Here is a 14,509-nt window from a genome sequence, read left to right on the forward strand (position 1 = left end):
ACGAAAGAAAACACAGGGGTTTCTTTGTTTTATTTGCCAGTTTTGTTAGAGAGTGTAAATATCAAAAAAGTAATTTGCAACTTATAAATTATAACAGTATATAATCACAAAAAAGTAAAGGAACATCTTATTTATTTAAATCACAAAAAAGTGTAAATATCACTATTCAGTCTGTGGTACTATTACGAATTTTTAAAATGTGATCTTAAAAAAAACCTAATGCATCAATTGTACTGTCATTAAGCCTGAAAAGTAATTTTTTGTAAAAATTACCAGCTTCGAAAACGCTTTTTCGGCATCTACACTAGCTGGTGGTACTGTTAGCAATGCGCGATATATTTTTTTCAAGTATTTACCTCTAAATCCCTCATCTTCAAATAAATCGATTTCTCGTCGGATGGTTTTGGATATAGCTGATTTCTGTATTGTATTTTAGTTCGTTGAATTTTTTTTTTTTTTTTTTTTTTTTTTATTTATCGATAATTCTAATTTTTGTTCAAGAGACAATTCCCTTTCACTACCGACAGTAGTGACATCATAATCTTCGATAATTAAACCGAATTCTTCTGAATGTGGATAAGTTTGTGGGTAAAAAATTTTAAGAAAATTTACTCTAAACTTAATCAGATTTGAATTGGTTCTTTTCTTTTCTGCTTTTCATTTTCATTTTAAAAATCATTATAATTATGTAAATACCATAAGACATTTTCTATTTCGGTATGCCTTTCTTCTGTGCGATTTTTCAATGTAATATATAATTCTTTAGATAGTGATGTGTGCTGTTCTTTCAGTGACTGCAACATGAAATTTATTGTTGCATTAGCTGTTATTAAATTAGAATCTCTCCGACATAATGCCTCAATAGTCAGTTTTATTGGAAGTAGAGCTGATATAGTTCTGGATATTAAGTCGAATTCACTATCTGAAAAAATAAATTACAGGTTTAAGTCGATTATTGCTTTTTGGATTGGATTTCTCAGTTTCAAAAATCGTTCCATCATTAAGAGTAAACTGTTCCAACGTGTTTTAGAATCTAATATTAACATATATTCTGTTTTATTTTCAGTTAGTATATATTTTAGTAATATATCCTTCTTTATAGGGGAGCGTTTAAATATCTTAACAATTTTTCGAACTTCATAAATTATAGGAAGCAATTCTTGATAGGTTAATATTTCATCGTCATTATTAATATCTTCAACAATTACATTGCCAATATCACTCTCACTCTTACTCTCTTCAAAGTTGGAATCCGAAGTTTCTATATCTACAGTATTTGGATTCTTCTGTTCTTTATTTTTTTGGTATAATACATCTATTACTCCTAATTGAATTCCATGTGCATAGCACAACTGCTGATTTGCACCAATCAACTTTAAAACTTTTTTCATAATTATTGCTCCATAAGTCGTTATGGATACAATATTTTCTTTCAGGGATAATCCATGTTTCGCTAATTTAAATTTAAGCAATTAATTAAGCCATTAATTAGTTAATTAATTTCGCCCGTTAGGGAGACATAAAAACAAAAACGTATACTATTTTGCTATGTTCGCGAACCCTGAACATATAGTGAATGCTGCTCTTTTCCTGCAACAACTTTTTGCACACGTTACGTGGGAGGATCGTAGCAGATCGTAGAGGAGGCTCGTAGCAGACCCGCTACCAACAGCCTTGGCAATATTGCTAATGCAACACCTTGTCTTCCTCAATTAATTACGGTAAAAGAAAGCTAGACCGGATAGTCGTGAACCGGATACTAGGGAATGTACTGTATTTTCGACAATTTCATAGCCCACTATCCCCTTAAAGTTAGAATAACATTTTTAAGACTACAGCAGGGCAGAAATCTATAATTGTTTACAGTATATTATGTTTATTGAAAGTTATTATTTGGTTATTTTATGTTATTGTGTTTTTGCTCATTAGTGTTGGCATTCTTCTAATTTATTGTTTTCTTTTCTTTTCTGTAAAAACGGTGTATCTCTTAGGCCTAATTTCAGGGGATTTTCGGGTCACGAGGAATCAATATTGAATCTCTCGAACGCTTCAAGATTCAAGCTCACTTCGCTCTCTTGACATCTACTGAACCACTTTAGTCTAGCAACAGATACATTCAGATTCAATTTATTCCACAGTATGATAAAACAATGAAAGAAATAAAAAATGTAAAGAAAAAGTCACCAGCAACAAAGTTCTTAGCTTTTGTTGTTGTTTCTAATGGCACGTGCCATGGGCAAGCTCGCAAGTTCTTGGTAAACACAAATAACCTTTTTCATTTAAATAGCTATATACATCCACCAAATAAACAATTTTTTTAAAAAAAAATTTCCCCCAATATTTCAAATTTGAGAATTATACCATAGAAACAGAATTAAAAAAAAATGATATTTATAAAAAAAAGGATCAAAAATTGTTTACTTTTCTCACTATTGTTTAAATTCGGAAGCTACACTACAGAAAAAGAATAAAAATTTGATATTTACAAAAAAATAAATTGTCGGAAAGCAGCTGTATTCAAATTCAGTCTATTCCAAAATGAGATAAAGCAATGAAAGAAATAAAAAATGTAAGACAAAAAGGACACTCCTAAATTACTTCTTTTTCTCATTAATGTTCCTGGCAAAAAGAACGGAGTCTTGACATAGTTCCACAACTATGCTCCTGTAGTTCGGAAACTTCGCTCCGTATACATAAACCTTATCTCGTTCATTAAGACTGGATCTTCTTTCATTCGATCTGTCTTCTCTTTTTCAATGATTTCTTTTTAAAATCGATACGGCACGACTTGAACTCATCGTAAAAAAAAATTTATCCGTTTTTTGACCGTTCATTTTTTGCTTAAAACATTTTCAAAACGATTCAAGAATAGCATTCGCTTGAAATCTTATCAAACCGCGTGTTGATGTTCCCAGGCAAGGTCGAAGTGTTGCCAAACTTCGATTAACAAATTCGGCCTGATTTTGCGTCCACGTAAGCATTTTATATAAATAGATTATTATTTGTTTATTTTAAACATCATTTATTTATTTTTAAAAACATTTATACTTTTATCAAAGTTATCAGAAATAAACACTCTAACATTTCTCTCTATATTTTTTAAAATTTAGTAATGCTCTAAAAATACAAAAAAAACCAGTTATCTAAGTCAATGGATAACGCTTTCAGAATATTTTAGATTATCAATTTTCTTTTCATTTCTTACAGTAATAAAGAGCGTAACAAAATAGCAGGAATTTTTTACTATATACTAAAATGAAGATCATCTTGTTTTTAATTTCTTAATACAATGAATGTACTTATTCCGAAAATGGTACTACAGAAAAAAATAGAAGCTATTCCAGGAGTTTTTTAAATAGATATACAATCAATCTGGGGGAGGAGAAAATCTGAAGCTCTGCATAAAGAAATATTTTGACTTTCGCTTCCTTCAATTATTATTCTTTTTTTAATCTCTCTCCCTCCACAATTATGCTTCTATTTTTCGTCCATCTTTTTAAAGAAACAAGAACAAAAGTGAAAACATTAAGGAGATCATTTTCCTATTTCCATGCCATTAAGTTTGAGATGATTGCGTGATCGAAATCGACGAGGAATCAAAGAATTTTTTTAAACAGAATTTAGAAGAATGTGAAACGCTTCTCTTTTCTTATTTTCTTCGGCACAAGACGGTAAGCCATGTTTTTGTTAAAAGGCACGCTTTTGTTAGAATCGTATATAAAAAATATTTAAAACGTGCCCCGTGTTTTCCTTGATTCATTTCAGCCGTAGTTGTGAGCAATTTGAAATTTAAGAAGATGTTTTTTCCAGGTATTTCTTAATGTCTGAAAATAAATCTAATCTTAATGGTTGACAGACACATTTTAATGGCAGGCAAAAGTCTCATAAATTCTCAGATGTTTTTTGACTCGATTATCTTGCTGGGTGTGTGGTTGGGTTTAAAAACAGATTTCAAAATCGTTTGGGGAAAAAAAGTAAATAGATGAAGGTTAAACGAAAATCGTCAAAGCTATTCTTAACCTAGTTTTATTCCAGGTATATTGAGTTCCTTGATTTTGTTTAAACTATTACATGAATTTGGATCCGTTTATTTAGTTTCATGTTTCAAAACTCACTAAATGATGCAAAAGATGAATGGAAGACTATAGACACTGCAAGGAAATAAATAATTTATAAAAAATTTTCTTTGTAGTCAAACAAAAATTCACAAATAAAACGCATTTTAAATTGTAATATTCATTATTCTTATCGAATGAAATCATCTAAGCCAATTTTACTAGAAATCAGTCATAAGTTCATTTCTCGTATGCGCCGTATAGCCAAAGTGTAGTAATCGTCAAAAAATTTGAACTTGACATTTTGACGCATCTCCACGTTTTAGATCTTCCTAAATTCGAAAAACACATGTTTGGAAAATGTCCGTTTGTTTGTCTGAATATGACAAAGATAACTCATAAACGATGTGAGTTGGACGGGTGACATTTAATATACGATCTTTGCACCAAATTTGCAGATTTCTATTAAGTTTTAAGTAAAATCCGTGAAGGCTAAGTCTGTCTGTCCGGCTGTTTGATTATAAGTGAACATGATAACTACAAAATGAAGAGAGCTATATAGATAAAATTTGGTATGCAGATTTAATATCTATAGTGTAGACACCTGTCAAATTTTAAGCCAAATCCAACTTACGGGTTGACTCTATGTTTTGTCTGTACTTTCAGTAATGAGTAAACGCGATCATTGAAAAACGCAATGACTTCAATACATCAAATTTGTTATGGGAATTTTTAAATACAAATACAGTTTTATGTCAATTCTTTTTTCAGCTTGTTGAGAAAAACATGTTTAAAATACAAAGCCGATTTTTGGGTACTAATAATGCAAGCCAGGGATGAATCGCCAAATAACTCGCCAAGAATGGCACAATAGATTCGATATGAAAATACTAAATTCACGCCAAAAGTTAATATTTCGCAACTACTGCACGCCAATGCAAAATAAGGCGATCTATGGGATGACAAGTTTATTAAAGCGTATGCGAGAAAGTTTAGGGGAGACGAGTCCCGGTGTTTTTATATGTATGCCTCTGTTTATTATTCTTTCCTTTTTATAAAAATTTAGATTAGAAATTATATTATATATATTCATAATTAAAACTCTTTAGGCATTCACTTTACGAATTTCAATGAGATGCATTTCATTAAATTGCAATTTGTTATTGTCCACTAAGAATGACACTTTCTGTGCTATCCAAATGATGGATGCGATTCAGTCAGTATGCATTTATAGCAATTATTTTCATACAACAGGGTAGTTTTATTTTTTTTATTTCTTTAAATCTCATGGCATTTGACGCAATCTAATGCAGAAATGATGGTGTCATTTTTAAAATAAGTGTTCTTTTAACATATTATCTATTTTAGATCTCCTCATTGTCCGGGAAAAAGTTAGGAATAGAACAATTTTGTTTCCTATACAAAAATGTTTTATCTTCAATCGATAAATATTTGTTTCATGTCAAATAGTAAAAAAAAAATATAATTTCGAAATAAAAAGAAATATTTGGTCTCTCTAAAATCCATATATCATTAAAAATTTGCATGTTTCAACAAAGTCTGCAAACTTTATACATATCTACATCTACATATTCATTGGGTTTAATAATGAGTGATTTATAAACTGTTTAGTAGTTCTAATCACAGAACTACGTTTTTAAAGTATTATAGCGTATTATGGTATCATTTTATATTTATGTAGCTCATTCCTGTGAAGGTTCGTTGTCCAGATTTTAGAGTGTAAAAAACTAGCTAGTCGTTCTTCTTTTTGATTTTCGAAAGTCTCTGCTAAGCTAAAATAAAAATTTTGATTTAAAATCTAAAACTGTTAAGGAATAAATAGTGTTGTTTAAGAAGGGTTAAAAATAGAAAAATCTCATTTTTATGCAATAAAAATAAATAAAATAAAGTTTAAAAATAAATTATGTGTTTATAATTCTAAAAAATATATATATATACGATTGCAGGGAAATCGCTATTCTTATGACACTTTCCATTGATAAGATTAAAAGGAAGCTTTTTCTTTGCCATAAACAGAAGATTGATCTTTAATAACTTTTATATATTTAGGTAAATGTATCGAACTGTTAATGATGCAAATTTCCGGTGATTATCCTTTTTACTAAGGGCCGCGGTGGTTTGAGAGTGAGGTCTCAGCTTCGGAGCCCGAGGACTTCATGCTCGAGACCGGATTCCACCAAAGACCCGTCGTGAAAATGGGTCTGGTGTACATTAAATCCGTCCCGGCCAAACGGTCTCCCGTTGGTGTGGTGTAGAAGTTTAGAGAGGGGTGCCAATACAGTTGTCATCTTCGTCACCTTACGGCGGTTCAAATGACTAGAACTGTCCTAAAATAGACCTAATGGTGTTTTAAGACGGGACGTTAATATAACTGAACTAAACGAAGCGATTCATTATCTATTTTATAGCCATTTTCTAACATTTTTTTATAATCACCTTAATTATATACATATTCTCAGGGATTGTTATATATAATCACTGAATTGGGGTTTTATAGACTAAACGGTAAATTTATTAAATATTCGATGATGACATTGACCAAGTTAAGTGATGATCCCCTGTAAATATACATAATCACTGAATGAATCACATTTATTATCACATATATGATGCTTCACTTTTTATGATATTTGAATGCTGTATATCTAATATTGTTGAAACAAATCTATGCTTACAATAATATTACATTGACTCTATTCAATGACTTAAAACTGGCACATGAATGGACTCCGAATCAATTATTTATTAAAAACTGGCTTTAAACAAAACGTTGGATGGAAAGTTTTCAGAATTTCAAATATTTTTATTGGATAAATAGACGGAGATGAGTGGATTCTCAGTTGTTTTGTACAAATTGCCACCTTCTTCATTAAAATATTTTTCTCCGAATCAATCTTCTTTATCCCGAGCGTTATAAATATTCAATATTCTGCTTCTTTATTATCGAAAAATACTCAATCATGGAATTATTAGTTTTGGTTCACCTGGGAAGATAGGGCCCATGATGAGTGGGAAATCCATAATTTCTTTTTCGCCAGGAACTAGTGGCTTTCGTCCGGTGTCTGCTGCTGACAGAACGATAAATAGGCGGCTTCATGGAGGCATGCTGTTGGCTGGAGACGCGGGTGGTGACAGATGAGAATATAAAAGTTGACTGAATTTCTTCTGCTGGCGACGTGTTGGTGCCCTTCGCAAAAATAAAACAGGGAAGATGCAGAAAAATTTCTCAAAGTTAGAAGACTTCGGCTTTCATTTTTTTTATCTGGTAGCGTCATTTTTGCTCCTATGAAGTCTGTATATTTTATATTTAAGCACCAGAAGAACATAAAGAATTAGATGGAGTAATTCTGTAATTTGCGCTGTTCTCTTGAGTTTAGTTATATTATCGTCTAATTTTAATGCAATACTATGGCTGTTTTGGGACGGAGCTTGTCATTTTGAACCATGACCAGATAATGAGGATGACACCTGAGTTGGCATTACCTCTTTCAGCTACCACACCACTCCAGCAGCATGATATTTAACTGGTATTTAGCTTGTTCCACACCTTTTAACTGCGGTTCATCGATGGAATCGGTTCTCGAGTTTTGTACCCTTTGGTCCAGAATTCGAGACTTTGCTACCAGGCCATCGCGGACTTTTCTTTGAAAGGTGGAAACTTATTTAGGATTGCAGATTGAATGCTCCACAAGGGAGGGTTTCTTTCTTAAAGTCCTTATAATATTTTTTAAATAAATCCCTTCAGCTTTTTGAGCTCTTTTTTTCTCTTTATTTTACAATAATGCACTGTTGCAAAAAAAAAAAATGCATTATTATAAATATCTCCTAATAAATATATTTTAAATTAATTACAGACAAATTATTAACAGACAAACTTTTTATTGGATTTAGTGAGAAATTCATCTTTTAAATATAATATAAAGATTTCTAAAAGTTATCCTGATATTACAAAGCAATTAATGAAAACTATTTTTTCCACGGGGAAACAGTGTTTACTCTCCTAAAATTGGGTTAATAACAAGTAATTTTATCAGAAATTCTGAAAATAAATATAACTATACAATAGGTGGGATTTTCGGTTCACTCAGTTCGCTTAAACCGCGAAGAGACTATAAAGTACTAGACTATTATATAATTGTCCACAGCCGTCTATATCGTTGAGTATGGTTAAAATATAACCCCCGCCCTTTTAGTCTGCTCTATTAAAGAATGCCAAATCCTAAATGTTTTTCCATCGGCAACTTTGTAAGGTTTCTTTTATACTCATTATATACGGGAATAAAGCTATGCAAAAATAAAAATTAAATATTTAATCGGGAACTTCACATCGTATTTAGAATATTTTTTAGTGGATTATAGCAAAAGTGAATGGGCTGAGGTTTGCAATTTTTATTATTTTATATTTTTGCTGATCCGTTATATTCTCCCCTGGAATTGTTGCTATATTTTGTCAACCTTTTTTTTTTTTTTTTTTTTTTTCGGCATTACATTTTTTTTTTTTTTTTTTTTTTTGTTATTAGATTTTTTTTTTTTCGATCCGCTTACAGTGATTAATTTGGATTTGAAAATGTGTGAAATTTTTATAATTCATTGAATTCTATGCCTTTATTGTTTACTTTCAATGTTAATATATATTTATATCAAAAATGTGGTAAAAATTATAATTTTTTTATTTCTTAAGTACAACTTTCATTCGCATGAGATATTTTTTCAATAACTTTGGTTCGTAAATCTGTGACAATCAATACTGAATTATAATTCACAGGAAAGCAGCCCTTCCAGACGGGTAAATCTTCTACCTGTTCATACAAGTTAAATGCATATACCGACTCAAGGAGGGCACTTTGAACTGCCCACGAAAGGGTTTTATTTTTAACACGGTCACCCTCAAGAGTGCATGATGCTTCTTCAAACTCACATTCTGATCACACTGAGTTTGCATATTTTAAAGCAAGATGCCTTTGCGGCTGCGCTTTTCGCCAAGGCTTTTGACTTGATTAGAAAGCATTATCAATAAAAGACCTCACTAAAAGACCCCAAACGCCGTTCAAAATACAGCAGAAGCACGGGAATTCTGAATATTACTGCGAAATTCTTCTCCCTTTCGTTAATTGTGAAGTATACAATACATGAGATGTTTCCTTTGTTGCTAGATACCCTGGCCTATACAGAATTGAAAAAAGGTAGGTTTCTGAGAACTCTCAAAAGATTTTCGAGAAATCCATTAGATCGAAAATTTTAAAAGATATTCATTTGTTTAGTCATTAGGCTTAGCAGTAGAAGTGTATTTTTATTATTAAAAAAATCTTAGGGGAAAAAAGGCGTTCCATTATTTTGACGTACGAAATTCAAATGATTTTAAGAAGAATAAGAGGGTTAAAACTTTAATGAGAGGGTCTAAACGATTAAGTATTTAAAATTTGACTCAAAAAATACTTGATTTTATATTAAATAGAAGAAATATATAAAATTATGAACACCGTAAAATTGAATGTAATGTGAAGTTGAAGGCTTTCCATTCATCAAGTGGCATTTCATGAATAGGGCGAATAGATCACATGCCCTGAGCGCAAAATGAAGAGAGCATTTATCTCCATTTCTTAAAGTTTTTTTTTTAATTCGTATATCCCAGATACAAAAAAAAAGTGATTCCAATGAAGTGAAAGTAAGCATAAATGACTTTTTTCTACACACTCTTAGAACCTACTAGACAGATAATTCACTCACATTCATCCTCTAACGTTTTTTATGGGTAATATAAAACGGTTTTTTATAGGTTTTTAGCATTACTATAGTTGCTAAATTATTATTCCAATTAAATACTCTACGGAATATAAGAAGAGCTCGATTATAAAAACGTGTTTTTAGAAAGAGTGGTATTATGGTAATATTGGTAATATTGTATATATAAAAGTGTCGCGGTAAAGGGAGGAATATTCATAAGCGTGAAAATCACAGGAGTCATCAGATTCTTTAATGAACTTCCAAAAAATAACATAAGCAAATGCAAATTCAATGAAGTTTGAAATATTAGCATAATACTAACAATCTGTAAAATTAAACAGGTCCAATGACTTTCTGTTGCACGGCGCTTACATAGCTATTATTGTATTTATAAATAGTTAAGTAGAAGTGTGTACAAATATTTACGTGAATAGAATAGTGTCGTGCAATATATTCAAAATTTCAAAAATGAAAAGGATTCCTTTAAATTAAAATATTAGCAGATTCATTCAATCTAAATTGCATTTAAACGTAAAACTAAATTGGCAAGTTTTCATAAAGCGGGCTTCATACATCACTGTCGGCAGTATGCTTGAGTAATATTGCATCCATCTGATATTTGCATGAAGTGAGGCATATCAGGTATCCCATTTTGGATAATCTCTTCGACCTCATTCGTTATTGTTCGGGTGCATAATGAGTCTCTTTTACCGCACTGGTCCGGTGACGCCATTGGAAATCCAACCTTTCCTGTTATCTGCCACGTGTGATGGTGTACACATCACTGAAGAATCCTCGCCTACGCCCATATTAGCAAAATAAATAAAATGTTTCTATTCCTCTTCACATCAACCCATCATTGATCATCAAACCCAAGACCACCGGCACATCGTCATCGGTGGCTCCTCCAAAGAAGCAAAATCACAATTCGGAATCGTATTTGCATCAGTATCATGCTACTCATTAGAAAACCGATGCCTTCCAAATATTCGATTTCATTCCGATGAGAGGAGAATCTATTAACGGCTGTACCAGAAGAAAAAGTATCAGATGCATTCGAGCATCAAAATCAATCTATACTAGATGCATCAAAGTCAGTTATCTAGCCAATCCGGCTGCCCAAGATATGTTGCAGCATCAAAAGATCATATTTTTTATTAGTATCGCTTCATTTAATAACTACTATGCTTGTTAGAGAAAATGTTATCTAAGTATATTGGATAGTATACAAAAGCTACCTTGTTTCTTGTTTTGACTGTAAATTCGAAAAAAGTTTTCATTTATTTTTGTAAAATCCAGTTATTTCGAATTTATTTTAGGTAAATAATTATTTTTAAATTGTAAGACTTGGTGATGTATTCAATTTACACACATAAAATCTTCCTTTAGGAAAAAAAGAACAAATTATTAATAGTGCGTATCATTCTAAATCGAGAAATAAATAACGAATTCGTCGTATACTCATGTCTTTTTAAATATTCCTGTTCATCAGACTAAAATAGAGTGAACTAAACTGGAAAACTTCATTTAAAAATCATAAAGCCCATCATATCTTTTGAAGCTACTCTCTAGGAAATGTCATTCATTATATCCTAATCATCGTCATTATCAACAACTTTAAACACACAAATGCCATTTCTAATGTGGCCGGAGCCATTAAGCTACTTAGCCCGAGGGAGAGAAAAGGACTGCGTTTGTGAATAAACTATACATTAAGAAAGAAATAAAAATATTAATGATAGAATTAAGTTTAGAGCTTAAAATGAGAAAATATAGAATGCATATAATTCATTTTATGGAGCTCAGATATAACAGAAAAATGAAAACCTTTTACACTTACGTGGAAATGTAATTATTTTCAAATTTCTACTTGAAACATTCATATTTTCTCGAATTATTGTTATCATAATACTTGATTTGGAAAAGAAACGAGTCGTCAGTTCAGAAATAAGGAATGCTTGAAAAATTTTTCATCGGACAATGCAATTCAAATATAGCCTTTGAAGAAAAACTGTTCTTCTAAATAGCCAAAAATTTCGCTCAATTATCGGAATTGTATTTTTTCAAATAATCGACTATCATTTTTCAATGAATTATTTTAATGTAAAAAGTCAATGTGACTTTGTATATATATATATATATATATATATATATATATATATATATATATATACGTCTAGTAAAATGGATTAAATTAAACCAAATTTTGCGCACTTCTAAAAAATAATTAATCAAATATTTAATTAATTAAAAAATAATCAAAATTTTGATATTTTCCTTAATAAATTCAAAAGAATTATTCCAGAAGAAATATTTCTAAACCATTTCAGTGATAAAAATGAAACCATTCCAATTTAATTTCCGTACAATATTTGTTTAACTTTTTTTTTAAATTACAGCCAGTCAGCCCGTTACCACACAGTATTTGTTTCACTGTTGGTAATTTTTTCAAAAAATAAACGCATTAAGATTATTGTTAACTTTTAACTATTCTGCAAATTTTTTTTTAATTTCGCTTTTATTTTAATACTTATCTCTCCACAAGATTTCCTTTTATTTCAAGGGAGTGATTTAACAATGCCTAAAAACTGTCATATAAGGCAATCGCTAAACCGAAACAAAAAATAAAGTCCTTTCTGGCAAATGGAACAGATGTTCGATGAAAAATGCGATTTAATAAAAAAAGGTTTCTGTGGAAAAAGGCCAAAATTTTGTCTTTTTTCCACAGAAACTACAAAAAAAATATATATTAAAAAAAATTACACATGTCATGTACATAATTAAATGTCATCTTTTCAACGATTTCATTTTTGTGAAAATTTTCTTTCAATTTTTGTTTGTTTGTTGTTTGTTTGTTTGTTTCTTATGGCACTTGCCACTGACAAGCCCGCTGTTACGAAGACAGCGATTTAAGCCTGAGGGGGGCGTCTCTTATTTTTTTTATAGCAGCGCCAACTAGGGCCAAGAGTACGACTTTGCCACTCACGCATCATTCATTCGCTTGCACAACCCCTTTTTACAGGAGGGCACATTCACACAGATAGAACAACAGAAGAACAACCATGCCCAAACCGGGACTCGAACCCGGGACGCCCAGATCACGGGGAAGACGCGCTACCCCTATGCCAGGGCGCCGGCTTTCGATTTTTATTAATTGTTTAAAAATTGTAAGGCAGATTATTTTGGAATTTACAAATATTCCTAATCTAAGCAATGTTAAGACTTTGAACGATTCTACAAATATTTTTTTTTTATTTCAATACATATGTATTGAATATCGTGTACATTATTTCTCCTTTAAAGATATTATACATGAAAGGATTTTAATCCCGAGCTACGCCGAGTATTTCAATGAGTTTCTAATAAGAGAAAGTGAACGTGTATAAGAGAAAATGAGTTTCGGTCGAAATATCCTGAAGACCAACTAAAACCAAATAATATCCAACAATTAAAGCAAACCAAGAACGCAACAGTAGCCTTATATGGGGAAGGGAAAGAAAAAAGAAACATCCCACTAATGGCCATATGCCAAGCTTGAAATGCAATGTGCTTTTTTAGTCTCCGATGTGATGTTTGTTCATCTTTCTGGGTTTTTGAAAAATCACTTAAAATACTTTCTAATACGTTTATTAGTCTTTAGAAAACTCATCAGAAAATTTACAAATTTTTCTAAAAGTAATTAAAAATTATGAATCTCTTCTAAATATTTGTGATTGAAATTTTGTTGAATCTATTTCTAATCTAATTATCAATTATATATTCAGACTACTGAATCCATTTTTTCCATTTAGGAAGGTCAAACTCGCAAACAGATTTATAACCGGTAATCATAATATTAATTCATAGAAAACCTTTCAACAAAATTTTATCAATGGTATTATAAGTTCATTTTAGTATTACACCCAATAGCCACATTTAAAAAATATATCCAGTCGAAATTCATGCTGGTTTTAAGGTAAAAAATCAATAAAAAAGTAATAACTCTGCATCTCAAGAACTTTCTAAAAGTAATTACTTTTCACTTTAAAGGCCAGATTATTTTTTTCTTCTTCGAGAGGAAGTTGAATTTAACAAAGGAGTTCTAATTTAACAAGGTTCGATTTAACCATATAAAGAATCAAAGATACAGAAAAGAATGCTAGATATCAGAATCGCAGGGCTGTTGTCGTTTTATTTAGTGACTTATGATAACGTTTTTAAGTTACACTAAGGATATTTACGTTTTTGAGGCTGGTGAGACAGTTTAACTATCCTTATATTTATAATAGGTTTTTTTCTTGTCATTTCCTTCAAACAATTTTCTATCAAAATTTGAATATTTCTTATACTTAAAAAGATTTCAGTATTATATAAATTTAATTAGAATTTTTTATAAATAATTTTTAATTTATGCCTTTTCGGATCATGAAGCTCTTTTTTATTTATAATGAAAGAAAATAAATTTTTGATTAAATGATCGCTGTGAAAGAAAACTTTAAGATTCAATAAACGTATTCAAAGTAAATTCACGCATCAAAAATACAGTTTCTTTAACAATTTTTTTTAAATTGAAAAAGTGGAATAAACATGACCTACCGCCTCTCAAAAGTTTGTGAAACATTTGGAGCCAACATGTGAAGTTGTGTATCAGGAAAAGATAACCACTTAATAACTTGACTTTTTATGTTGAAGTTCCAAACTTGAGAGTCACAAAGTTGAGTATACACTAT

The sequence above is a fragment of the Argiope bruennichi genome, chromosome 4, assembly GCF_947563725.1.
Source record: "Argiope bruennichi chromosome 4, qqArgBrue1.1, whole genome shotgun sequence".
NCBI lineage: Eukaryota > Metazoa > Arthropoda > Arachnida > Araneae > Araneidae > Argiope > Argiope bruennichi.